At 35.9% G+C, this 27,943-nt stretch overlaps 2 pseudogenes; both read right to left on the minus strand.

Moving 5' to 3' along the window:
• Positions 1 to 810: 810 nt before the first annotated feature.
• On the minus strand, positions 811 to 1,298 carry LOC114052115 (annotated as a pseudogene).
• A 12,051-nt stretch (positions 1,299 to 13,349) lies between these two features.
• LOC114052014 lies at positions 13,350 to 27,364 on the minus strand (annotated as a pseudogene).
• Positions 27,365 to 27,943: the final 579 nt, after the last annotated feature.

Consider the following 27,943-nt stretch of genomic DNA (forward strand, 5'->3'; position numbering starts at 1 on the left):
TTAATAAGTTTACTCAAAAGGTACATCAAGTTTGCCAGCCTAGTCTTTATAAACTCAATTGCACATATGTATAAGAATCAAATCAGATATGTGTAAATGCACTTAATACAGTGCCTGGAACAAAAGTAGGAACTACATAAATACTCACTCCCTTCCCTCTTCCCTAAGAAAGGTCCTTATCCACTATTTTATACATTCTTTATAATGTGCTTTTTACATTTTTTTCTTTTAAATTCATTTATAATATGCAATTGACATTAAAAATTATTCTGCCTAGGAAAACCCACAGGTAGGGTGCAAGGCTTTAACCAAAGGAAGGGCTCTCTAATGATGGAACTTCAGGCATTGTAGGGCAGCAGTCTAGGTATATCTTGTTCATGCCAGAGGATGACTCTGCTTGACTTATTTAAACCCCCCCACCCAACCTCCAAGCATACAAAAACCAAAAGATTCTGGACAGAATCTCAGCCCATTCCATCTGAAGTTGGGGAAGGCTATCTCTCAAGTTTCAGGTCTCTTCCTACCTTCAGCAATCTTTGTTTCAGCATTCTAGGACAGTTGATGGATCATTTAGCCTCTTCTTAAACATATTGAGTATCGAAGAAGTACCCTTCCATTGTTAGAAAGCTGCCTTTTTTAATATGGGCTGAAATTTGCCTCTTTCTCCCTCCATCCTTAAAGCTCTAAGAAAAGGAGAGGATTCCCAGGCCAGGAAATACCCAGGGCCACTAGGAGTGAAGGCACGCTTGAATTGGCAGAGGCAAGGAGAGAAATAAATTGTGTCAAGCTCCTTGGGTGTCCTGACATGCCTCAGAAGGCTGGGCTGATGATTCACCATTGGGTACTTTGAGTTGTCACAACAGGTATGGGAGTATAGGGTGGCGATGGGCACAGGACTGGCTTCTGAATGACCTTACTATAGTGCAGTAGGGGTCCAAATGGGGCAAGTGCTGGAGTCTCAGGTGATACAGGAAGTGTTACTGAAGGACACTAACACTGGCACTTCCTGCTGGGTTGGAGGCTCAGGCTCTGAAACCCAGAAAGCTCAGTACAAATGCTTTGACAAGCCACAGATAGAGAGGAGAGGGATGATGACCAGGAAGCTGATGACAAACATCCTCACGGGGCCAGAGAAATGTTCTGTATTCACACAGTAGCCATTTCCACAGCACTCAAATCCTTCAGGGCAGAAGTAGTGCAGTTGGCATCCACCAGTTTCCTGTTGGAGACCTGCCAACATGCTAAGAAGCAGACTGGGTTAAGAAGCTGGAAAGTCTGGAGACCCAGGACTGTGGCATCCTGGGCTGATAGACTTTGTCTACCAGCTTCCAAGTTTTTGGAGGGAAGTAATTTTTTTTAATGTAAAATAAGAAGGAATTCCCTGAGAAATTCTTTCAGCAATTGAAAAACTAGAGAAATGCCTGACTTTCCACATTAATGCATGATTTAAATAACAATTTTCTACGCATTATAGTTCTCCAGTAGAAACATTTTGAAGTATTGCATGTATGAGTATGGAGAGACAAATAATTCATAACAGCACAAGAGGAAATAAAATTTTTGGCACAATGAAGTTTATAGGAAAGGTTTGGCAAAGTGGATTTGAAATAGACATAATCACTTGTCAACTATCATGTGACTTTACATATTATTCCAAGCAAGATAGGGTATGTTTTCCACTGGGAATATCTGTCAATGGAAAATCTATTTCCACTTGGCAAAAGTCATTTAAATAGTGAAAAAAAATCCATCTAGGTTTTTGCTCAGAATATCCTAGGCCAAAAGTCATAGTGATATAAATGCATTTAAAAAATCTAACAAAATCTTTAAAATGTTTTTATTATTGTAAAGGGTGAAAAACATATGTTAACTATTTTGGTGAAAACTGTCTGACAAATGGTTCAATATACATATGTATATTTTATGTGCTGTGTTCTTTTATGCAAGGATATATGCCATTAAATAGCTAATGATAACACCCTTCTCCTTGACTTTGCCCTACCTGTCTCATTCCTTTGTACAACTTTCCTCATTTCCTGTCAGTTTGGAAACAGATCTATAGTACCCTGTCTATCCTTTTTCCTCTTGGGGCACAGATATGTATAAACCTGTCTACATTCTAAATATCCTTTTGTCCTTCTAGATACTAAAGTTTATCCATTAACCAAAAATAAGTTTATCTTTGGGTGACTGCTTATCCAAAAATTGGGTACATTATCCTTTCTGTTTGTTCACTAAAAGATAGATCCCTAACCACCTGTCCACTCTGTATATTTTCCCTGGGATCTTGCCACTTCAGAAAATATCAATGGTAGTTTGATATTACTAACAACACTCTCTAGATTAGTCTTTTTGCCTTATGCCTGTGGTATACTTTTGGGCAGGTCATTTGTCATACTTGATCTTCTAAACATGACTACCAAGCATTCAGTATGAAATGCAATTTTTTTTAAATTCACTTAGGATGCTTCGTAGGAAAAAATGATATGTACTATAATCTTTACAAAAATGAGACAGAAAAAGGGAAAGGAAAGATTACAGAAAAGGGGGAAAATTAATAGCCACTCAAGAATAGTATAACTAGAGACATTAAATGTTTTCAGTCAGTAAAGGAAGAATAGGGAGGGAGGGAAGAAAGAAGACAGAGATGGAGGGAGGGAAGGAGAGAAAAAGGGAGCAAGGAAGAGAGAGAGACAGAGAGAGAGAGAGAAAGCTGGGAAGAGAACAAGTTGGAAGTAGAGAAATGGAATGGCTACTATCTGAGGAGAAAAATCATAGAATTGAAGCTACTAACTCATTTTTTTCTAAGATTAGTTATGTATTATTAATCTTTCTCCTCTCAAATTCTCCTCTCAAATCTCTCTCAAAGTTTCCCAACAGATCTTTGTCCATGATTTGACTTTGTTACCAAAAATTCTGCTCTTAAAAACAAGCAGAAACTTTACCCTATTTTCTAATCAAAATTTTTATGTTCCACTAGTCTTTTCTTTAAATGTTTTTTATTTCATTAAATAGTACCCAATTACATGGAAAAAATTAGCACTCATTTTTTTTTTAAATTTTGAGTTCCAAATTTTCTTTCTCCTTCCCATTCCTCCCTGCTATCTGAGAAGGCAAGTAATTTGATATCAATTATATACATGAGATAACACAAAACATTTCCATATTAGCCATGCTGCAAAAGAAAACACAAACAAAACAATAAAAATAAAGAAAGATTTTTTTTAAACAAAAAGTATGTTTCACTCTGCATCTTCTAGCCTCTGGGGGTAGATGGCATCTTTCAACATGGGTCCTTTGGAATTGTCTTGAATTATTGTCTTGATCAGGATAATTGTCTTTCACAATTGATTATCTTTATGATTGTGCTCTTACTGTGTACAATGTTCCCATGGTTCTATTCACTTTATCACTTTGCCTGAGGTAATATAAGCCTTCCCAGGTTTTTCTGAAACCATCCTGCACTCAAAAAGGATATCAGGAGGGTGATATCTTGAATTGTGTGTGAATTGGATTTAAGTGAGGCAAAACTGTGCAAAGTTGTCAGCTTCACTCTCACTTTCAGAGATTTCTCCAGAGTCACCAGAGTCTAGTCCCAAGACAAAAGTCATTACACTTCTTCTAAACCATCAAAGTTTAAACAATGAGCCACTGAGGCTTGGGGCAGAGGTGGGGGGAGGGGCTATTATTGGTCATTCAATGAAAGTCAGAGTGATAAAAAAAATTATATTCCTATGGACAGAACACCATGTAATGATATAATGTCCCAAGGGAAGAGAAGGACCACATGTGGCAAGGGAAGAAGGAAGAAGGAAGGAGGAGGAGACTGAAGAGGAGGAGGAGGAGGAAGAAGAGGAGGAAGAGAATAGCAGCCCCTCCCCCCCCTGCCCCAAGCCTCAGTGGTTCATTGCTTAAGCTTTGATGGTTTAGAAAGAGTGTAATGAATTTTGTTTTGGGACTGGACTCTGATGACGCTGAAAGAATCTCTGAAACTGAGAGTGAGACTGACAACTGTGCTTGAATCCCCAGAAGGCAGCTACTCTCTCATAACAGGGAATAAAAGCATTCTCTTAAAAACTTGATTTACCCCTTCCAACAAATACACACATCATCCATAGGAGGAATAATCTTAAACTTAGACTGTAATAGTAGTGAGGCACACATGTAAGAAATATGTGTGATAAAGGTTTAACTCACAACACCTGCTCTGGAAGTACTTCTGAATAATTTAAAAGAAGGTAGGAAGAGATTGAGGTATGGCAGAGAAAGGAAACATTGAAGTGAACACCAATGTAAATTAAGTCTCAAGGGGAAGTCTACTCTTTCCCTAATTTTCCCTCCTTATATTTGTTTATCTACAGACACTATAATATAGTCTACTTTTTTGTTACTCAAATGTTTCTAGTAAAATGAATTTTGCTTTAACCATAAAGAATCCAGGATTTCACTGGAGCTAAATAGAAATATAAGGCTAGGTGGAGAGCCCAGAATCTGCCTAGGTATGAGTAATTTTCCTAACTGGGATTTATGTGATTGTTGCAGAACTCAAATTTTTTTATCTAAAATGAAGAAGAGGGAACCAAGTGTATTTTAGCAACCATTATAGTATCCCCAGGCAATAAATGACCTATTTTTACAATATGATAAAGAAATCAGGATGGGTATGTTATTTGAATATTAAAAATATTAAACTAGAAGAGAGGTAGACTGAGTACCTTTCACATATATTACCTAACTTTTCGCTCCCCTAGTCAGGGAGTGGAGAGAAGCAGTCACAAAAAAACAAAACAAAACAAAACAAAACAAAAACAAAAAAAACCCCATAACATTGATTGAATGACATTTAAAAAAAAAGAATCAGAAAATTGGGGGGAAATGCATTAAATATCCCTGAGAAGTGCCTAATCTCCAAGATACGTATGTAACTAAACCATTCCCAGTGCACCAGATATAATTCAGATGATAGATTATACCTCATAAATAAATTGTCAAAAGAAATTATAAAATCATTCTTTAAAGAACTGCAAACTATTAATAATCATATGGAAGAACACTCAAATTTACTAATAATAAGATAAATGCAAATAAAAACAATTCTGAGATTTTATCCCCCACCCAGCAAATTGAAGATGATCAAAAATATTTTCCCCTCAATTTTCTCAATGCTAGAGAGAAAGACATTAGACATATAGGCATTTTTGCTAGAGCTGTGCGTTTAAAAAACCATCCTGAAAAACACTTTGGAACCATATGAAGTTGACTAAATAGGCACTAGTCAATGTGGCCTATAAATATAATGTAATATCATTTTGCTATAAGAAATGATTATTATGATGAAAACAGAGAAGCAAGGAAAGACTCATGTGAACTCAGGTAGAGTGAAGTGAGCACAGTCAGTGAAACAATATACACAATGACTACAGCAACATAAATGGAAAGTACACGACAACTGAACTGAACAGGCAGTAGCCATGCACCGTGTAAATGATGATACTTGCTGTTAATTAATTGTGTATGACTCTTTGTGACCTTCATGGACAATACTGTCCATAGGGTTTTCTTGGCACAGATGCTGGAGTGGTTTGCTATTTCCTTCTCCAGTGGATGAAGGGAAACAGAGGGTAAGTGACTTTCCTAGGGTCAAACAATTAGTAAATGCCTAATTTGAACTTGAGTTTTCCTGACACCAGGCCCAGTGCTCTATCCACTAAGTGATCTAGCTGCCTCAAGTGATGATAATACAAATAACTAAAAGAAAAATAGTCTCTGCCCTTAAGGAATTAACAATCCAATGGAAAAGGACAATACACAAAAGGAAGTTGGAAAGGGATGGAGGCATCAAAGAATACTGAGAGAGTGGCCATTTTTTTTTTTGATTTCTTGTTTTTGTTTTTGCCCATAACGCTCATGGAGTCAAAACTAAGCAGAGTAGCTGATGGTAAATGCAATTAACTGGGAAAGTCTGAACCCTCTATAAAGTGAAGCCTTAAGAGGAGTCCATTGCTCTGTCTTCCAGCCTTCCTGTCAGAGGAGAGAGGCAGTTGAAGTTGCTGAGGCGTTATTGAGTATCAAAGCTGATCAGTCTCCAAGTTGATGAGATTTCACATGATGAGCTAACTTGGGGAGATGTGATGTCCCCATGGTTGAAACCAAGCCAAGAAACTCATGTTATATGAGCTATATATCCTTTGCTGCAGGATCCCATTTCCAGGCATATACTGCAACGAGGCCAATGATAACAAGAAAAATGTTATGTAAGATATGTAAGAACTTCAACAAATCAAAATAGTTTTGTACTACTTTTTGTAATAGGAAATTATCTGGAAACAAAGTAGATGCCCACAAATGTAATGCAACATCATCGTTCTATGAGAAATAATGATTATGAGGAAAACAGAGAAGCAAAGGGAGATTTATATGAAATTAGGTAAAGTGAAGTAAATGCAACCAGGAAAACAATGTATACAATGACAACTGAAGTATAAATAGTAAGAACAACAACAAAACAATTAAAACAATGTATAGCTAATGTAAAAATAAAAGCTATTTATTTATTTATCTTTAAAATGGAAAATATATGTATTTCCACATAATTTCAATTTTTTATGTCTACACATTCCTATCTACATAAATCTTGTATCTGCTATCAACCTTCAGAATTTAGTCTAATAAAGACAAACAGAATTAGGTTTTATCTATGATTATTTCTCTTAAAGGGGGTGAGGTGCATGCATGGGAGGCAATCTGGTACTGAGCTCATTTTGGGGTTAGAGAACCCAGTTGATATATCCTTTCAACAGGGGCTGATGTCACCCTATCATCTTTTTGCCTCACCTTGGGACAGAGGAAATACCTCTTTTTATCAAGCCATCTTGGATTTGGGCTATCTAGACAAAAGAATCTATCTCCATGCAAGCTTGAGCAGAACACAATGGCTTCTCTACCTGAGATTAAATTACTTGCCAGTTGAGTGGGGACAAACCAGGATAAAGAGAGTTAATGCAATCTCATTATTAGTAATGTCCTTCTGAAGAAAGACTGAACTTAAAGTCAGGACTTTAGGAAAAGGAGACTGGGGGAAGCTCTGAATCTCATATTTCACACCTCATAGATGTCTATATATGAAAAATGTGTCCTATAAGGTAGGCCTCAATCAAACTAAAAAATAATAATAATTCTACATGGGCTATATGTTTTAACTTTTCAAAAGACTTTCGCTAAACTTATATTAAAATATGTTACAGCTAAAATAGAAATACAAATTATAAGCAACATAAATTTTATTTTAGACATTGTTAGAAAATAAATTTATATATATCAAAAACTTTATTATTTAAATTATGATTTTTTCAAAATGTAAAGTTCAAAGTATAATATACAGTTAATTCTCAAAATTTTTGTATTCAACTTTTGTGACTTCAAGCATTTGTGAAAATAAGTAACCTGGGGGGCAGCTAGGTGGCTCAGTGGATAGAGCTCTGACCTTGGAATCAGGAGGACCTGAGTTCAAATCTGATCTCAGACACATGACACATACTAGCTGTATGACCCTGGACAAGTCACTTAACTTGATTGCCTCACCAAAAAGGCAAAAAAAAAGAGAAAATAAGTAATTTCATTTTAACTTTCAGTTGACAACCAGGTACATTGGTAGGTATGCACAGCAGAGAAAAAAAAATGAAAGATGAGATGTACAGTGGAAGAGCTGGTATTCTATTAGGTGCTTCAATGGTCTAGTTCACTCTACCATTGTAAAGAGCTCCCTGTGTATTTATTTTACAATTTCATTGTTTACCTTTAAAATTCAAGTTTTTGTGTTCCAATTTTGACCTCAAAGTGTGGTGCAAGTCCTTTGAGCTCTAAGTCAGTGATGTGGCTTAGTGAGAAAATAAAGGTGTTAGATAAAGTTCCTGCCAGAATATCTGTAATGGCTGTTGACCTAATTGGCCAGCTGACTAGAGACATCAGGGCTGCAGATCTCATCACTGATCTCAGTCTCAATCAAGGTTAAATGTCAACTTGCCTTTGCTGTGCTCCCATACTCTTAAATAGGCCTGCACAACCTGCTGCTCCCTCTTCCTCCTCCCCCTCCAATGATTTCCTCTACATTTTCCCACACTTAAGAGCTCTGACAACAGGATGGGGACTCACTCCAGCCATATGATTTTCATCAGGGAACAGTTCAACTGTGGAGCCAAATGGGAGACTAGAGATGGCAGGTTGCCCTTTTTTTTTCCACCTAGAGGTTCTTCTGATATCTCCACCCCTGCCCCTCCCCATTCTGTCCAGAATTGCCTCTCCTTTTCCTTGCATTTTATGGATTATTTCATGGTTACTGTGTTAGGAAAGTGCATATTATGAGAATTAATGTTTTGTTATAAAAAGTTGAATGCAGAAGTTTATATTCAGCAATCTCTTGTGAAAGATTATAGTTTTGGGTGGTCATGGGAACCTAACCCCCTATTTCCCACAGGTTTAGTGTATCAACACTGGCATTTTTCACTTTTGAGCTGTTTTCTAGAAATTTTACCCCCGTGAAAATTGAGGTCTGACTGTATAAACATCAGAAAGTTTTTAATCAAAGGGATATTGTAAAAGTTTCAAGCTTCTAAGGAAGTAGTTAGGAAACCATTATATTTATATTCAAGTGGCATTAGCCACCAGTTACTCCTGGAAAGACAAAAGTTGTCTCTTTTAAGTGAAGAATGAAACCTACATTTTAGGTTAAACAAATAACAAAATTTTCAGGGTCACAATAACATCTAGTATCACCCTGCTTCATATTAAAAACATTTTTTGTCTGTCTAGATTTTCAAAATATTTTCTCTAATTTGGAAAGGACCCAAAAAGTTTTGTTTGTTATTTTTTTTAAATGAAATTAATCCTTTTCCCCTTCACTGACAATTTTATGTATTTCATCTTCACTACTGATCAGATGGTAACAATGAGTCATACTGTTTTTGTTTTATATCTCTTTTTGTTCCCTTTCACATTCTCAGAATTGGTTGCATATAAAATAATATTTAAATACATATAGTAGGTCCAATATTTGTAAGAATTCTAATACTAATATCTTTATAGATCCAATTTTTATTTCATAGTTTGATAATCATTTTTTTTAAATTTTGCTTAAGTATGGAAGTTTTATTTAAATAATTAAAATAAAACATACTTGTGTAAGTTGTCCACATTGTCCATTTGCATTATATGTATATATCCGCATGGATTTGTCTACATTTGGCTACAGGGAGTTGTGAATAAATAGTGCTGGTATGATTCTATATAGGGTGGGAATAGCCCACCCTATTCCAAAGGGCATTTTGATTCCTGCCTGAAGGGTACAAGGAGAAAGAGACACAGGCTGAAGACTGCTGTTTTCAGAGAGGTGACACAAAACTAGAATTATATCTATTCTATTGCTAGCCATTAGACATTGTTAAACTAAGGGAAATAAATTCCTGGCTTCAAACTGCTTTCTGGGTTGCTATCCCTGAAGAGGGAAAGAGTGTCCCAAGCTATTTTTGATGGCTTAATTCTATCTCCCCTCCCCCATAACTAGTTATACAAATGGCCATGGTAAATTGTGGATGGTGAATAAACCCATTTATCAAGTAGATAGAAAACAGAAATCAAAAGCTATGCAGATTAAAATATTTTCATAGAGTAAATGTGAACTTCCATTGGGAGCAAGATATTGCAGCTCAACAAAAATAGAGTCCTCAATCTTACCCAAGGTGAATTCTCTGAAGTTTTTAGGGAGCGAGAGATTTCTGATATATCTTATATCAAAGCCAAAACTCAGAAGATCTCTCACCTTTCAAATTCTTGCCAACTCTGTCTCTCTGGAAGCTACACATTATCATAATCATTCCTTCAATTAGGAGAGGTTTATATAAATACACCAGATCTGAATCCCAAGCTACATTTGTGTTCATTAGAATCATACAAAGCCACAAATTTTTAGTTGGAAGGACATGTAATGGTCTCCTATCTCAACCTTTTTTTCTTTTTCCTTTAAATGATCAGAAAATTGAGGTCTAGTGATATATTAGTTGTGTGACCTTGGGCAAGTCACATCACCTATAAGCTTCAGTTTCTACATTAATTCCTTTACTCAAACAAATGTGGGCAGAGTACTCTGATAGATACAGAGGGTGGGTGGGGGGAACAAACAAACAAACAACATAGGTGAGACAAAGCCTATACTGTCATAGAACATTGCCCTAAAGGGATGACACAAATGGAAATTAAGTTTACAAAATTGTGTGAAAAATGCATTAAAGAGTTGCAAAACCAAACATAGAAGAATGTTAGTATAAGTGAAAGAATATGAATTTCAATTCAGAGGACCTGGGATCAAACCCTGGCTTTGCCACTTACAAGGCTTCACTCAAGCCATCTGCCTCTCTGAGCCTCAATGTTCTTACTTATAAAAATCAAGGAAATAGACAGGATGATTTCTAAAGTAGCTTCCAGCTCTGCATCCTATCATCCTATGTTATGTGAGGTCCTAAGTTCTTATCAGCCCTAGTTATAGGAAAGGCTTTGTGGAAATACATGTGAATTGAACTTTAAAGGATAGTAAAGACTATAAAACAAGGATAATATCTTGCATGAAGGAAAAAATATTGGAGGAAATTATCTCCTATGTTTTCTTTCAACATTAAAATTTATGATTCTATGACTGGCCCAATATCATACGAAAAAATTGTACCTTAAAAGGAATTCTATTGTAACATGTTGAACAATAATTATCTAGTTGTCACTTACGCACCTCCAAAGGCAGGGAACTCAGTACCTCTCCACGTAGCATATTTGGACTGCTATAATTGTTAGTATTAAGATAATAATGTTAAGATATTGAATAAATATATTCTTTTTTTACAACTTTCACCTATTGCTCCTAATTCTTCCTTCTAGATTCAAGAAGAAAAAAGTCTTATGATAACTGACATTTATATTGTGCTCACATGACAGTCCTTCAAATGCTTGAAGACAGCTATCATGTTACTCCATAAGTCTTCTTTCCTCAGGCTAAATGTTTATTGTTCCTTCAACAGATCTCATATGGTAGGATTTTGATTACATTCACCATTCTGGTCACTTTTGTCTGGAAATGTTCCACTTTGTCAATACTGCCTCTAAATTGTGACACCTGGACCAAAAACAGTATTTCAAATATGGTTTGATAGGGCAAAAGTGCTGCAAAATCACTGCTTCCTTTACTCTGGTCACTGTATTTATATTAATGTAGTCAAAGATCTAATTGGCTTTGCTTTATGGTTATACAAATTATTTCATTTAGGAGGTTGGGAGGGTAGACTTTGTTATCAATACTTATTGAATTATCTATCATATCTATCAATCTATCTATGTATTTATTTTTCTATGCATTTATTTCTCTATTTTGTTCATGTGTTTACATAGTCATTCATTTGATATTTTATTTTCTAACTTTAAAAAAATAACCTTTTGAAGTTTCTCCAAAAAAGCTGGGACATGGAATAAAGAGAGAGGCTGGAGCTTCCTGCTGGCAGACCATCTTTTTTCCAACTTTCTCCAAGTTTTGAGAGGATTTCAGACTTTGCCTGAGGGCATACTACCCAGCATACCACTAATGCCTATCTTGTAGGAAAGGCTTGTGTGTAGGAGACAAGCCAAAGTAAGCAAGTGAGACATGGAGAAGTAAGCAAGAATGACCAGATATTTTGATTCAGAGTTAGAGAATAATACAAGTTGCAGGCTTGGAATCAGAAAACTCATCTTCCTGAATTCAAATCTGGCCTTAGACACTTACTAGCTGCATGACCCTGGGCAAATTATTTAACCCTGTTTGCCTCAGTTTCCTCATCTGTAAAATGAGCTGGAGAAGGAAATGGAAAACCATAGTATAATTAACATTTTTAAAAAAGGCAAGCAAATTTCTTAAGAGGAACCTGGCAGATGAAGAGATTATTATTTGTACTTCTCCAGAGCAGCATAGGCTTTTTGAAGTTGAAAGAAGAGCTAGAAGACCATTAAAAAAAGTAGTGCTCACCAGTGTTATAAAGGAGGTAAATCACCTTGTTCCTCATTTTCTTTCTTTTTTATCTTTCTTTCTCTTTTTAGCAAGATAATCAAATGATTGTAGTACTGAAGATTGGAAAAAACACATTTTTTGCTAATTGAAACCTTTTTTCCCCCATTCAAGGTCATACCAAAGTCATTGTCAGAATAAATACAAGATTGCCTATAGGATCTGGGCATGTTCTTTAGACTGTAAACCATCTAATCCCTAATTTTTTTTATTTTTATTTTGTTACTCTCAGTAGGTAAGAAAATTTTGTCCCCACTGAAAGAATGATGAACTTTGGCAAACATGTTGACATGCTGATACAGCAATTTTGAAAGAAACACACTGAATCCTCCATGTTTAGCAGATCTAATGGGGCATAGGGGTCTGACCACATTCATTTGTTTAACCAAAATCAACTGCAGACTGCTCCATAAGTCATTTAATTTTTATCTTTCCAAGCTCAAAGGAAAGGTAGAGATATAATGGACAATTTATTTCTTATTAATAAACTTGTAATCTCTTTCTTACTAGTTAATAAGCCAAAGTTCCCTACCTCATTCGTAAAATCTATAGTTTAAAGACACAGAGAAATGTTGTTACTCAACAGCAATTATTCTTATTTATCTATAATTAAATATTTAAGTGACTTAAGATCCAATCAGTCTTCATGCTCACACCTCATCTCTACCTCTACCACTCAGATCAAAGGACAGTGACTAACTCCTTTTAAGGAAATAGGTGTAAGACAAAAATCTCCTCATTTACTACATGCTGTACTTGTGCTGGACTTCTTTAGTTTCTTTCCATCCTTTCTCCAGTTGAGGACCTTCCCCACCTTCTTCTTCTATCCCCATCTATTGGATGCTGTGTTTTCCCGTTAGATTATAAGCCTCTTCAGGGGAGGGACTATCTTTTGTTTGCATATATTCATCCCTAGTGCTTATTTAGCCCAGGGCTTGGCACATAGCAGACACTTAATAAATACTTATAGACTATTGATTAAGATATAAATTTTTAAACAAATAGAATTGATGAGATAAAGACATATATAACTATCTTCAGTATTTTGCGAATGATCAATGTCATAGATTAAGTAACTTCAAACCTTTAACATAATAGCATTTAACTATTCTCTTCATCAGTTTTTTTTAATACCACATTTAATAAGGAGTTCTGTTACTCTTCATTTCCCGGCTTTATGTCTTCTTCAGTTTCTCTCTATAACTTTATCTTAAGTTCTTCTTAAAATTCTCAACCTCTTTTTATATGATTTTCTCATAAAATAAAAACTAAGTTAGTTGATCACAGCTTGGCCAAACTAGGGCTCCAAAAGCAAGAAGTCCAAGCTGACAGCTCACCAGGCATAGCCCAAAGCTCATGATGTATTCCCAGTTCACAGGGACTTGGGAGAAGCCTACCAACTTGCCATAAAGGGTTTAAGACCAGAAGATGAGAAAATCCATTGCTCTCATTGGCAAAATTAAAAAGTTCCAGCATACATAGTCCCATGAGCATGTGAGCCTAGTTCATAGTTCTTGTCTGGGGTTAGATCTACTGTCTTCACCAACTTAACAGGAGAGTAATTTTTAAAATGTTCACAAACCTTCCAGTTCATCAACCACTACAAATCACCAGCTGTCTTTGTCTGGTGTGTCCTAATCTAGATAAAGCCAATATCCATTTATCCATTCCTTGAGAATGGAGAAGAACAAGAATGAAGTAAAGAGGAGGAGGAAAAGGAGAGGGAAAAAAAGAGGCCCATGAAAAGGAAGGTGAGTACAAACTTATAAATGCGGACCACTTCTAAGATCTGCTTCTTCAGTCTTCATTATGGGAGATGGTGGATGTCAACCCTGAGAAGGGTCCCAGGAATGGTGAGGCTTATTTTATAAATTCTTAAATAGAGATGGAATATGGCAGCTAGTCTTTCCCTATGCCACATGCCATGAAAGATTACCAAATTTATACGAGGAATAGGGATAAAGATACTCCCATGGATGAGGAAATTGCCTGACTTAAATTCAATTGGAAAACTACAGGATAAATCAAGACTAGACTTGGAAAAGTGTTTCATTTTTTGTGAAGATTAATTTTAAAATGTTTTAAATCTTGTGAACTAAATGATATGAAACAAGTTATTTCAACAAAAGGAATTCATATTTCATTTTAAAATTTTTTTAATGATGTAAAAAACTTTTAAAGTTTCATGTATAATAAGTCAATAAATATAGTTATTTTGTTTTATCCTTATTAATTTGTGTAACATTGAAGCTGTCTTCAAATAATTAAAGGGCTCTTATTTGGAAGAGTCTTTTGTACTGCTTGACAGAAGATAGAAAATTTCTGTGTAGATTAATGGTTGGAAGATATAAGAAATACATTTTTATCTTGAAATAAATAAGAAATTAAAACAATTCATGTCATCCAAAAATAGATTGCACTGCTTCAGTAGATAAATAGTTGACTTTTACTGGGTATCTTTAGAGACTAGATATCTATCTTCCAAAGGTTTTGTAATGAAATTCAGACTTCATGTATGGGTTGGAATAGATATCTACCATTTCTATCCAAATCTGAGATCTTATCATTTTATGCATTAAAACATGAAATCCTTGTCATTGGGGCTTGTTTCATTAATTTTCTTTGTATTCTCAGGACCAAGTACAATGGTTGGCATCAATATTAGTAATCTTAATTAATATCTTTTAATTAATAATACTATTTAGTTAAACAATTAATACTTGACAATGTTAATGGTTAATATTAATAGATAATCATTGATTGATTCATTGTGAAATAGTTGAAAGACCATTGTAATTGTCTATATTAGATCTGTGCTTAGATTCTGGTTCTGACACTTGCTAGTTATATTACTTTGGGCAAATCAAGTGGCATCTCCAAGCCAAACTTTCTCCATTTATAAAATGTTTTGGAAAATATTTGCCCCTGCTACTTTATTTATGACATATATGAGGATCAGATTATACGCACATGTATGTATATAATATGGCAAATTCTTATTGTACTTGTTCTAGATCCAGAGATTTACACCTTTTGATTTCCATGTTTTTGCCTCCTTTCAATACCTAGCAATTGTGTTGTTGTATGTGTTCAGTGGACTGTTTCCTGATTTCCTCCAGAAAGGCTTTCTGTTGTGCATTCCTTTCAGTCTCACCAAAGTTCTCCCTTTTCTGGCCTTACCTGTTTTCCCTTTTCCTTAAGTCCCAACGCCCTTCTGGGATATATGGGATGTTAAGGGAGGACTAGCACATCTAGTGTGAGGGCTTACCAAGCCCTTTAAAGGGCTGCTTATCCTCCTTTGGTGTCTAACTGGTCACCCGACTCTCACTTGTAGCTCAGAGAAGCTGTAGCATCTACAGCAACCACACCCTAGTAAAACAGCTTCAGCCAAAGAGCTAAACCAGGTTGGGAGTAACTCACAGGCCTCAAACCCCATCAGTGCATTAAGAATGTCTACCTCGAGCATGTGAAGACTTCTCCCCAATGGAATAGGGGGATGAGAACAATTTGTTCCAATGGCCATGAAGGTGGCTGAAGGAGGCACTGTGGAGTGTTAAGTGCTTGGTCAGACAACAAAGATACCAAGGTCATCCGCTGCATCCTGTGTCATCAGCAGTCATCTGGACTTTTGTCTTGCCACTGGACTTTAGTGACTCAGGAAGAGAAAGTGAGTCTGACAACTTTGTGAAACTTTGCTTCACTTAAATGCAGTTCATGTGCAAGTCAAGACATCATCACCCTGTGATGTCACTGGTCTTCTTTGAAAACAAAGGACAAAATAAAAAAATCAAAAATAAACCCAGCAACAATATATCCATTAATTACGCTTTAGTTTGCCTTCAATTTTATCTAGGAAACACTATATAAATGTGAGAAATCTTTGTAATCAAATATCCATTATATTCATTTGAGGAATCCTAATGATAAAACTAAGCTTTTATTTCCACTTGCAATTCTATGACTTCAGTTTCTTTAGTCCCTTTAGTAATTATGGTATGTGAATCTATCAGTTTTAAACACTTTCTGCCACTTGAATTTTGGAGAAAGATACCTACTGATTATCAGAGACTTTTGAACCCCAAGTCAGGCCCTTGTAAAGAATGAGACACTGCTTTCACTATCAAATACGGATCAGATTACTAGTTGTGTGACCCTGGGCAAGTCACTTAACCCCGATTGCCTCACCAAAAAAAAATATGGATCAGAGATGGGACTTAAAACCAAGTTTTCCTAATTTCGAGGCTGACTCTCTATACACTGTGAAATGCTATCTTTTTGTGTTTTATAAATAGTAGGCACTTAAATGTTTGTGGAAAAAACTTGTTCATAGCTGATGATTATAGATAACAAGATTTTCCTAGAAATTATATAGAGGCTATCTAGAAAACATCTATAAGATCATGAATGAAGATTTAGTAGAGACCTTAGAGGTCACCTAGTTCATTTTCCTCATTATGTAAATGAAAAATTTGAGACTCTGAAAGGTGAAGTGAGTTGGTCCAATGTCATAAAGCAGCTCGTGGCAGAGCTAAAATTCAAACTCATGCTTTCTAAGTCCAAATCCAGCTTATTTCCCATGATATCCCACTATTTTGTTCTTGTTTCACTTTCTGAAACAAAAAAGAATATTGCATTGAATGTGCATGTATGTGTGTGCATTTGTGTGTGTGTGTGTGTGTGTGTGTGTGTGTTTGTGTGTGTGTATCTACCTTTGGGAGAGCTATGTGCTACAGAAGAACCAGTAAGACTGGTAGTTTTCTGATAATTGTTCTATTCTGCACTTGACAGTACTGAGAAAAAATTTGAGATGTTTCCCCAAGCTTCACAAGTTCCCTCAGGTTATTGCTGATCATTTGATGGCTTGATGAATGAATATGTTACCCACTACCTTCTTTCAGCATGGTCGTTGGCAAATTGGTTTTTGAAATTGTATTTCATATGACAGTTTTAAAGAGATATAGAATAATTTTACAAGACTAATTTCTTGGTTTATTCTGTCTATCCCTGTTTAAATGTCTATTATACTGCCTGTTTTCCAACCTCTAGTTAATAATAATGACTATTAGTAACATAATTAGTGAGAATTAAAGTCATGTATCTATCATCTAAATTAGGTATGGGTAAAAGCCCTATATCACATATTTAGGGATTCAGAGATTATTAGAATGGCTTAATAACAGTCTAACAGAAAATAAAATGAAACCTTTTTTATCTTGCTAATTACTTTTTGTTTATTTTTTATGAAGATCTATGAAGTGAGAGGATGCAGTTCAAGGAAGAATTCTTCATTTTCAGATAGTATTTCATGTCCTTTTATCTAATGCTACCTCAAAAAATGAACAAAATATTGAAGTTTGAGAAATGTAAAGACAATAGTAGTGTGGGGAACCAACTGACATTTAATTTATTAACTGAATGTTTTGCTGATTGAATATCATTAGAAAATGCTCCTGAGAAAAGCCTCATTTCTCAAATATATTGAGAACTGAGTCAAATTTATAATAATATAAGTGATTTCCTAATTGATAAATGGTCAAAGGATATAAAAAGGAAGTTTTAAGTTGAAGAAATCAAAGCTATCTAGAGTCATATAAAAAAGCAATCTAATTCACTATTGATTAGACAAACACGAATAAAAACAATTCTGAAGTACCACCTCACACCTATCAGTTTGGTTAATATGACAGAAAAGGAAAATGACAAACATTAGAGGGACTGTGGGAAAATTGGGCCACTAATGCTCTGTTGGTGAAGTTGTGGCCTAATCCAACCATTCCAGTGAGCAATTTGGAACTATGACCAAAAGGATGTAAAACTATGCATATCCTTTGACCCAGCAATAACACTAATAGGCCTATATCCCAAGAGATAACAAAGGGGAAAGGATCTATTTGTATAAAAATATTTATAGCATCTCTTTCTTTGTGGTGGCAAAGAATTGGAAGTTGCGGAGATGTCTATCAATTTGGGAATGACTGAACAAGTTGTGGTGTATGATTTTAATGGCGTACTATTATGCTATAAAAAATGACAAGCAGAATGATTTCAGAAAATCCTGGAAAAACTTAACTGGGAACTACTGGAATCCTGGAAAAATGAACTGATGCAAAGTGAAGTGAGGAGAACTAGAAGAACAGAAACAGCAGTATTTTACAATGATCATCTGTGAATGACTTATCTATTTTCAGCGATACAATGATCCAAGGCAATTCTGAAAGACTTATGATGAAAGGCACTCTCCATCTCCAGAGAAAGAACTGGCAGAACTTGAATGCACATGGAAGATTTTTTTTTGTCTCTATACTGTTTTTGTTTTCACAGCATGACTTACATGGAAATGTATTTTGCATGACCACACATGTACCCCCAAATGGGTACCTCATTCCCATTGTACTGTAGGTTTTTTGTCCATTTTTTTTCTACAAGATCTCCATATGATTGTTAGAACTGTAGTCCAGGTTTAAAGTGGGGAGTGTTTTAGTACTTCTATTTTTACAATGCTTTTTAAATAAATGTCTTTGCTTTGAGGTAATGATATCTATTGTCTACTTATTAAAGGTAATTTTACCACTGGTAACTCATGATTTATATTTTTAGGAGTGCAGACCCACAGAATACCTTTGAACTTTTTAGAGTATTCACACATACACCTACATACACACATGCATACACACTCACTTACAAGCACATACCCTAGGTACCCAACTTGTACAATTCTGAATTTGATTTCAAGTTGTAGAGAGCAAACCTTGAGAAGGTGCTGCATCTAGAATTTCCACTTTTTCTCATACTCTAGACCAGGGGTGGGGAACCTGTGGCCTCAAGGCCACATATGATCCTCTAGGTCCTCAAGTGCAGCCTTTTGATTGAATCTATATTTCACAGAGCAAATGCTCTTAATAAAAGTATTTGTTCTACAAAACTTGGACTCAGTCAAAAGGCTGCACCCAAGGAACTAGAAGTCCACATGTGGCCTTGAGGCCACAAATTCCCCACCTCTGTGGATACTTGGCTTACTTATCCTTTGAACTTCTTCATGGACTTGAAATGTCCCTCCCCAAAGAAGATGGCTTCCCAACTTTGACTTGTTTTGCATAAATCACATTAAGAAATGTCTATTGCCATCTGCTAGATTAACTTAATTCCATTTCTATCTCACCAATAATCCAGTACTAACATTTCAGCATTAGAGAATAAAGTGAATTATATTGCTATCCTTTCTTTTTAAAATATGACACTACTACTAATGATGATTATTAGAGGAGAATATGTCTGAGAGGGTGATCATTATTCCGCACAGATAAATTGTATCTTCAATTAGTATCTGTTACTGCTTTCAAAACAGTCTATGATTGAAACTTCTAGAAAGCAGTATTAGATACAATGCACCACTCTTTTAAGGTAAGTCTAAAGTCTTTGATTCAAATGGAGCAACATTACTGACCTTTCAATAGAGGCAATGTCCTGTGTAGAAGATAATGTTGACATTCTAATGCTACTCCATAAATCTGAAATGTGCCTTTGTAAGACTTCTGGTAAAAACACTTCAAGTTTTTGTAGTTGTATATCTATCTTTCTTGGAAACCTGTCCCTAGCAAATAGGACTTTTTCTTTTATTGTCAATGAAGCCACTTTCATGTGGTTAAGAAATTTCCTGACTTTGAGTCATAAAGGAATGATCATTCAGAATGATGAACATCTTTGGTAGAAGATATTTCAAGACTTCTCTTATATGAGGGCAGAGATCACTCCAACTCTGTGTACTTACTGAGCATGAATTAATAATGACAATGCTTTTTAGTGAAATAGAAAGTCAAGGATGCACTTTAGATAAACTGTTCCACTCTTATTTACAGACACCATAATATACCATCATAGGTATGCATTTGGCTTCAAATAAAAGTGATCATGTACCCTAATACCAGTGAATTTATCCTAGTTCTCACTCCTAAATCTTTGAAGAAGTTCTTAAACGATTTTTATATCCTAATAGAAATCAACTAATTGTAGAGGATAACATCCCTGCCATGAGAATACATTTTTAAGTCAATGGGGTTGGAGAAAAATACCAGCTAAAGATGAAAGGTAGAGAAATGAATCCACCAAAAAGTTAGATAACTTCATATTCAAGAAACATAAGAGTAAAGTGATCTACTTAGGACTGGATTTCATAGTTGCTAGTAATGCTTTCCTTTTCTAGGAAATGCAGGAATGTGTCTGAAATTGCTTTAAATGGGAGAAAATCTTTAACTCTCACAATTAGTGGATAGACTGAAGATACTGAAGAGATGCTTTATCTATTGCAAAATTTTGCCCAGTATTGCCATTGATCAGGAAGGAGGTAAGAGAGAGTTAGTGAGATCACTGAAGAGGAAAGCCTTGAGAAGTTAGAAATCCTAAAGGAAGTTGATTGTTAATCAAAAATCATTTAGAAAGATGATCTGATTGCTTGATTCCACTGAGAAGTCTTCTCCTTAGATCTCTTATCTTTTTTTTCTCCTTTCCTGTAATCTCTTCTTTTTTTCTTTTCTCCTTTTTTCTCCTCCTTTTCCTCCCTCCCCTCCCCTTTCCCTATTTTTATACTACAGCAAGTAAGATAAAGATTAGGGACATAATGGACAGTCACCATAATTTAGGGGAAGATCTCTCATATAGGGCACACAAGCAAGAATGCCAAAAGGAGAGACTAAGCATCAAAGGACATTTGTTTTCTGTGGCAATCCCGCTCTTTCATACTATGTCATCATAGAAAGTCTGCAAGCTGAAAAGGTCAATGAAGCAGAACTGGGAAACCCGTGAGTCCTATGGTATTCCAAATACCTTTTATTTCTGAAAAAGTGCAGCAGTATCCCACCAGAGGAGTATAGTCAATGCTTTAGCTAAAGAACATGAGGTCACAGGAAGGCTTGGAAAACTGCTACTGATTTATAAGTTGTCTTAGGCTGGACAATTGTTTCACTCCATCCTCTTATGGGTTCTGCCACTCTAGAATTTGTTTTGAGGCATTATTTAAATGCATTTGGAGGGGTATAGGGAGAGCTCAGGCAAGTCCCTGCCTTTTCTCCACCATCTTGTAATCACCTCAGAATATCAACTTTCAATTTCAAGGGCTCTCTGTTGAATCCATAGTATCTCTCTTCTCACTCCTTGAAGCTGAATTCTGCCCTTAATGTTGTCCTTCTGTGCGTGCGTGTGTGTGTGTGTGTGTGTGTGAGAGAGAGAGAGAGAGAGAGAGAGAGAGAGAGAGAGAGAGAATAGAGTATGTGCCTGCATTGTTTGTGCCTCCATCGTCTGTCTTAAATTTCTTGACTCCAATTTGCTTCGTGATGCATGCATCATTTCATCCAGGTAGAGTAGCCTGCTGCTAGATAAATAAGTAATGGGGGATTTGATGAGGGAAAAAAAAGGAAGTCCCACATTTCCTCTATTTCTTAGAGGTGCAGGGTTCACAATGCCCGTAGTTGATCCCTTCCTTGAACTCTGAAAATATTTAATAGTGAATGTGAATGGGTGTTTGCAAGCATTGGACTAAAAAAAAATCATCAGCACCCAATGAACTCTATGAAATGTGGAATAATACTTTGTACAGCATGATAAGGCAAAACATTAATAAAGTGAAAAGTGAATGATAATTGAATGGAAGCTTGAGTGTTTCATTGGTGTGCAGGAGATTTTTTTTTCATCCAGTAAAAAAACATAATTTTATTATTTGATAAAACTACAAATTTCAAATCAGGTGGCATTTAATCTCTGAAATGATGAAAAAATGTTCCTGTGTCCAGATTATTACATTGTTAGTTCCATAATAGCATTTAAATATTTTTATAGGTGTACTTCAGGTAGCTTTAACTCAGAATATAGAATGTGCCCCACTGTATGACCTCAATTTCTACACTTGTTTCATCATTCTTTGGTATTCTTTATATTCCATATTTATCTTGAAAGTTATTTGTTTGTAATTCTTCCTGTTGTTTTGTTTGTAAGATGTAGAAAGGTTGATAATTTCCATGATTTTATTTTTTATGTTACCACTTCATTGAATTTATTATTAAATTTATTTTTCCCTCTCTAGGGGTCTGTCTTTAGACAATCTGATCACCTGAAAAAGTTATAATTGGGATTCCTGTTGGTTGATATTTGTTCACTCATTTGACCTTTTTTTCTTACCCTTTACTATAGCCATCATTTCCAGAACTTAGAGGTCACAATAGACAACCTTGCTTTTTTTCCATATCTTACTTGAAAGGAATTTAGTATACTTGCATTTCATTACAAATATAAATATATATAATATACAAAATGTACATGATATATATGTATGTATGTTATGTACATATATGTAAAACTATATTTACGCACATATCATTGGCTTATGTTTTTATATGTACTCTTAATTATGATAATAAAATGCTTATTTTTATTTTTAATATTTTAACAGAAATCATATATTTTTTCAGAATTTTATGCATCTATTTGTATAATCACACAACTTTTATTATCATTATGAACATAGTATTTTATATTTTATTTTGCCAGATGTTAAACCAACCTGATAATCCTACTACTATGAATACCACCTGCTCATGGTATACAATATTTTTGATATATATTATCCTAGTTCATTTGTTAATATTTTAAATTACATTAATATTCATTAGTGAAAATCTTATATATTTTGCTTTTTCTGTTTTCTTTCTCCCTAGTTTAGTTAAAAAGATCCCTTCCTTTACAACTATAAACTGTTTTAGGTAATTTATATAATACTGGAATCAGTTGTTTTCTGAATGTTCAGTTATATAGTTTTTCATTAATATAAATATTAGATATTTTGTTTGTGAGGGACTGTCTGATGTTGGCAGCTACCAGGTTGAGCGCTGTGGCAAGGGTAGGGTAAGATCTGGGTATTTTGGAAGTCGAGGCAGGGGCTGTGATAGGCAGAGTTGTGTGTACTGGGATGGGCTGGATACAGAGAAGCCCTGAGGCAATTGGGCAGTGCTATGAGATAAGCTGGGTACAAGGAAGTAGTCGGAGCTTGAGCTTCTGAGGCAAGGGGCAGTGCCACGTGGGAGTGGGATGGCAGAGGACTGAGTTCCCTCTGCTTAGTCCCCTCCCTATATGCAACGTCATCCCCAGATGCCTCTTGTGACCTTCCTGACTTCCTGGGTCCCTTTGTGCAGCACTGACCCAGACCCCTCCTCCCAGTGTCTGAGCCTGACTTCCTAGGTCACTTACTCTTGTCTATGCGTCAATCCCAGATGCCTCCTTCCTGTATCCAATCCTAGCCTCCTACGTCACTCCCTCCCCCTTGGTGTGCTAAACTCAGACAGCCCCTTCCGGTATCTGACCCTACAATCATTGGCTAGTAGAGGGCTCGGGAGGAGGGGCTAGGTAGGTTTTTAGGAACAAGCGTGGTCAGATCACACGTGTGCTCTCCCCTGGCTCCTGCCCTGTTGCTCTGGCCTTGCTGCTTGGGCTTGCTATGATGGCTTGCTGTGTTGGCCTCTGAATAAAGCTCTGGTGTTGGCGCCTCCCGATGGCTCGTCTCTGTGTGGTGATCCGGCTGAGTACCGAAGACCCGGGTGTGGGTAAGACTCTGGTAGTGTACTCCTTATAGAAGGAGTGGGTACTGGCGCACGGCTGGTAGAAGGTCGGCGTGCGGCCAGTGTATTTGTTGATATTGGTACATTTTATATTAATTGTCAAGTTTGTTAGTATATAAATTAGCAGATTAATATCTATTATTTTATTTTTTGTTATTTATTTTTGTTTGTTTTGGCTACCAATATTTTGGATTTTAGCTTCTTTAAAATCAAACAAGTTAATTACAATCTATTTTTAAAGGTTTCATTTTATTTATCAGTTTAAGATTTTTTATTTAGTTTTGTTCATCTCTTCTACTTTTCAGAATGTCTATTTTAGCATTTAGTGGATTTTGAAAGTTTGTTGGAATTCTAGTTGTTTTTAATTGAATATCAAATTCATTGATCTGTTTCTTCCCTCCCTGATAACATTCATTGATAACAATTTTCCCCAATTCCTGTTCATATTTGTCTCATTAAAGGACTTTAATATAATACAATTTGTTTCCAACTAAAAAAATAACAAGTTGACTCTTTTATAATGAAATTTACTTAACATTACACAAAATACATAAATATTATTGAATTTAATGATATAATAACTCCATAAGGATATTAATAGATGTAAAGTCAGATAATCGTATCTTTTTTTCTCCATTCAGTATTTAAAAATTTTCCAAAAGAAAGACTTCCATTAATCTTTTTTTTTTTGGTGGGAAGAAAGGGTTCCCACATTTGTGATTCATTTTATCAGTGTGGTGAACAGTTTGTTGTGGAGACTATCTCCACTCTTGTAGATGTTAAATGTCTGTTTTAACACATTAGCATATTCCCTGCCAAGGGCAATGAAGAAATCTCTGGGGAGGCTCAAATTACTTGAGTTATCCAGTTACTTTGTCAAAGTAAGACCTATAGTAGGATGAAAGTACTTTTCTATCCTTCTCCAAATTTGAATATTAATATTAAATAGTGATCAATTCCCTAACCCTACATCCTGAAACTCTCACCTCACAACATGAATCAGCACCTGTCCTCAGATCCAGGCTACTCACACCCTCCTCTAATATCTGGTTCTGTTTAGGCCAGTTAAGAATTCTACAAAAATCTAATGGATACTTAACTGGCTTAAGTTCCCCCATCTATCAAGTCATCAGTGGATCATTGTTCAAGATCTTTGACTATTATTGTGAATATTTTCTCTCAATAAAACCATCTTATTTTAGATTCTCTCTACTGACTCTGCAATATTGTGCTCTAATATTCCATGTATTACTATTTGGAATCCCAATCCTTAGCCAAATTCCATTAAGATAGTACATAACTTAGTTTTAGAGACTTCCCTGGGGCAATAAAATTTTACATGAATTTCTAATATGTATCAGAGGGAGAATTTTCTATGTGGTCAAACATGATCACTATATTTAAAGATATAGTAGAATGCTAAGAAATATATTAATTTTTATATTCCTATTCAGAAGTTTGGAAAAGTTGGTCAAATCTATTCCTCCCCCAACATTTTGTTCAACTCTGGATTTTACTTACTGTATAGCTTTCTATTATATTTATCTGAATCATAAAGTAGGATATTAAAATCACTTATTCCTAATACAATACTATTAATTTCTTATTGCAAGTTACATAGATTTTATTAAAAAAAAACTTGCAAAGAGACTTTCAGTCAATATGCTTGCCTGAATAGAATCAGACAGATACATTTTTCCACATCTGCTTTAGTATAAACCTGAAAATCACAACTGACCTAAAAATTATGTGGGAATTAAATGAGAAATTAGAATAAGTGAAGTCTTCCACCTTGAAAAATCACAAAGATTCATTAATCCATGGGGAATAAGAAAGAAAGCCATCAGTCATATCACCACAAATGCAAATGAACAAGATAAGAGTGTGTGAGGGGGGTGGGGGAGTTTAGCAAGTCACATAAGGATGATCAAATTAACTCAAATTGGAAATAAACTAAGTTCCAAGCTGCCACAAGGATTAGCAGTGACCACTTCACTTCTACCCTTGGTGAGATAGAGAGAATCGATCTGGGAAAAAAGAAATATTTCTTGAAACCATTTTTATTTTTTTTAAATGTATGACATTAAGTTTCAAGAAACTACTAATGAAAATTGCCAAATCTACTGCAACCACAATGCAAAATTAAGATAGAAAAAGTCCACTGATCACATCCTAGGAGTAGGGAGAAAGAAAAAAGAAAGAAAAATTCTAGCATAAATCCAGACCTTCTGTGTCAAAGAAAGAAAAAAAAAGTACCATAAGAATTCAAAAAGTAGATATTTAATTGTAATGAAATATGACTACAGGGTAAGAAATGATAAAATAGATTGTTTTGTAAAATCCTAGTAAGCTATTAACTTATTCCAAATGAAATAAACAGAACAAGATGAACTGATAAAAGGACAATGAGATTATGAGGAAGAATAACTTCAAAAGACTTAAGAATTTTAATGAAAGTAATGCCCAATAATGTTTCCAAATGGCATTAGATAAAACACATTGCCCACCTTCTGATAGAGAGATGATGGATTCAAAGTACAGGAAGAGACACACATTTTTAGGCATTGTTTGTAAATTTGTTCTTCTCAACCAAGCTTATTTTACGGGTTTTTTTTTTTTTACTTGTGGTTAACTGGAAGAGTATTTATAAAAAGAGGGTGGTTAACTATAGTGATACTTGAAAAGACACCCATTGGGACTTCTTGGGTCAGAATCAAGATGGAGGAATAGAGAAAGCACTCTGTCAAGCTCTCTCAACATTCTCCTCCAAACAATTAAAAAAAAACTCAGATGAATTCTGGAATGGTAGAACCAATAAAATGTTAAAGTGAAACATGCTTCTAGATCAAGACAATTTAAGAATTTGGAAAGAAAGATTTATGACATGGAGGAAGAGGATGGGCTGGAACTCATCTGGATGAAACACAAGTGGTGGGACTCAATGGTGAAGACAGAAACAGAAGCAGTGCTGGAAGCTTTCAAGCCATAGATAGTAAGGGGACCTGAGGACTCATCAAAAACAGAATACCGGGTACCTCTACACTAGTGATAGAGATAGGATGAGATGCTGATTGGCACTCCATTGCCTACATCCACTTATGGGTCACATTTCAAGGGTGGAGAGGAGCACTTTTGGTTCAAGAGAGAGTGAGAGGTCTGAGGAGAAGAATCATTTATGATCACAAGGGATCAGACACACACAGAAACAATATCACTTCCAGTTCTAAGGGAGTAGGGCTGCTAAGAAGCAGTATTACTTATGACTTGAGAGATCAAGATCTGTGAGGAACAGTACCATTCCCAGTATTGTTTGCAGTCCCAAGAAAGCAGGGATCCTAAGGAGTAGTATCTATTGTAATTGCAAGGGACCTTGGGCTTTTATTGGGTAAGGGCCACACTGTAGACTAGGAGAGCAGTGATCACACTTCTCTGCAGATCACATGATATCAGAAGCACAAACAATTTTAAACCCTTATAACTAGCTCTGAAAATAAGAGTGTGGAAAACAAAGGAAAACAAAACACTGAAGCTTAAGACAGTGCTTCTTACTCCCCATTCCAGGAACAGATCCCAAGTTTAACATAAAGTTCAAAATCAGGAAATAGGATGAAAACATGAGCAAAAAACAAACAAACAAACAAACAAAAAAGACCCTGACAATTAAAAACAGAGATTATACTGGCCGCATGCCGACCTTCTGCCAGCTGTATGCCGGTACCCACTCCTTCTATAAGGAGCACACTACCAGAGTCTTACTCACACTCGAGTCTTCGGTCCTCTGCCGGATAACCACACAGAGACGGGCCATCGGGAGGTGCCAACACCAGAGCTTTATTCAGAGGCCATCACAGCAAGCCATCATAGCAAGCCCAAGCAGCAAGGCCAGAGCAACAGGGCAGGAGCCAGGGGAGAGCACACGTGTGATCTGACCACGCTTGTTCCTAACTAACTACCTAGCCCCTCCTCCCCAGCCCACTTACTAGCCAATGATTGTAGGGTCAGATACCGGAAGGGGCTGTCTGAGTTTAGCACACCAAGGGGGAGGGAGTGACGTAGGAGGCTAGGACTGGATATAGGGAGGAGGCATCTGGGAATGGCGCATAGACAAGAGTACGTGACCTAGGAAGTCAGACTCAGGAGGGGTCTGGGGTCAGTGCTGCACAAAGGGACCCAGGAAGTCAGGAAGGTCACAAGAGGCATCTGGGGATGACGTTGCATATAGGGAGGGGACTAAGCAAAGGGAACTCAGTCCTCTGCCATCCCACTC

Source organism: Vombatus ursinus, unplaced genomic scaffold (genome assembly GCF_900497805.2).
Source record: "Vombatus ursinus unplaced genomic scaffold, bare-nosed wombat genome assembly UNPS02014807.1, whole genome shotgun sequence".
NCBI lineage: Eukaryota > Metazoa > Chordata > Mammalia > Diprotodontia > Vombatidae > Vombatus > Vombatus ursinus.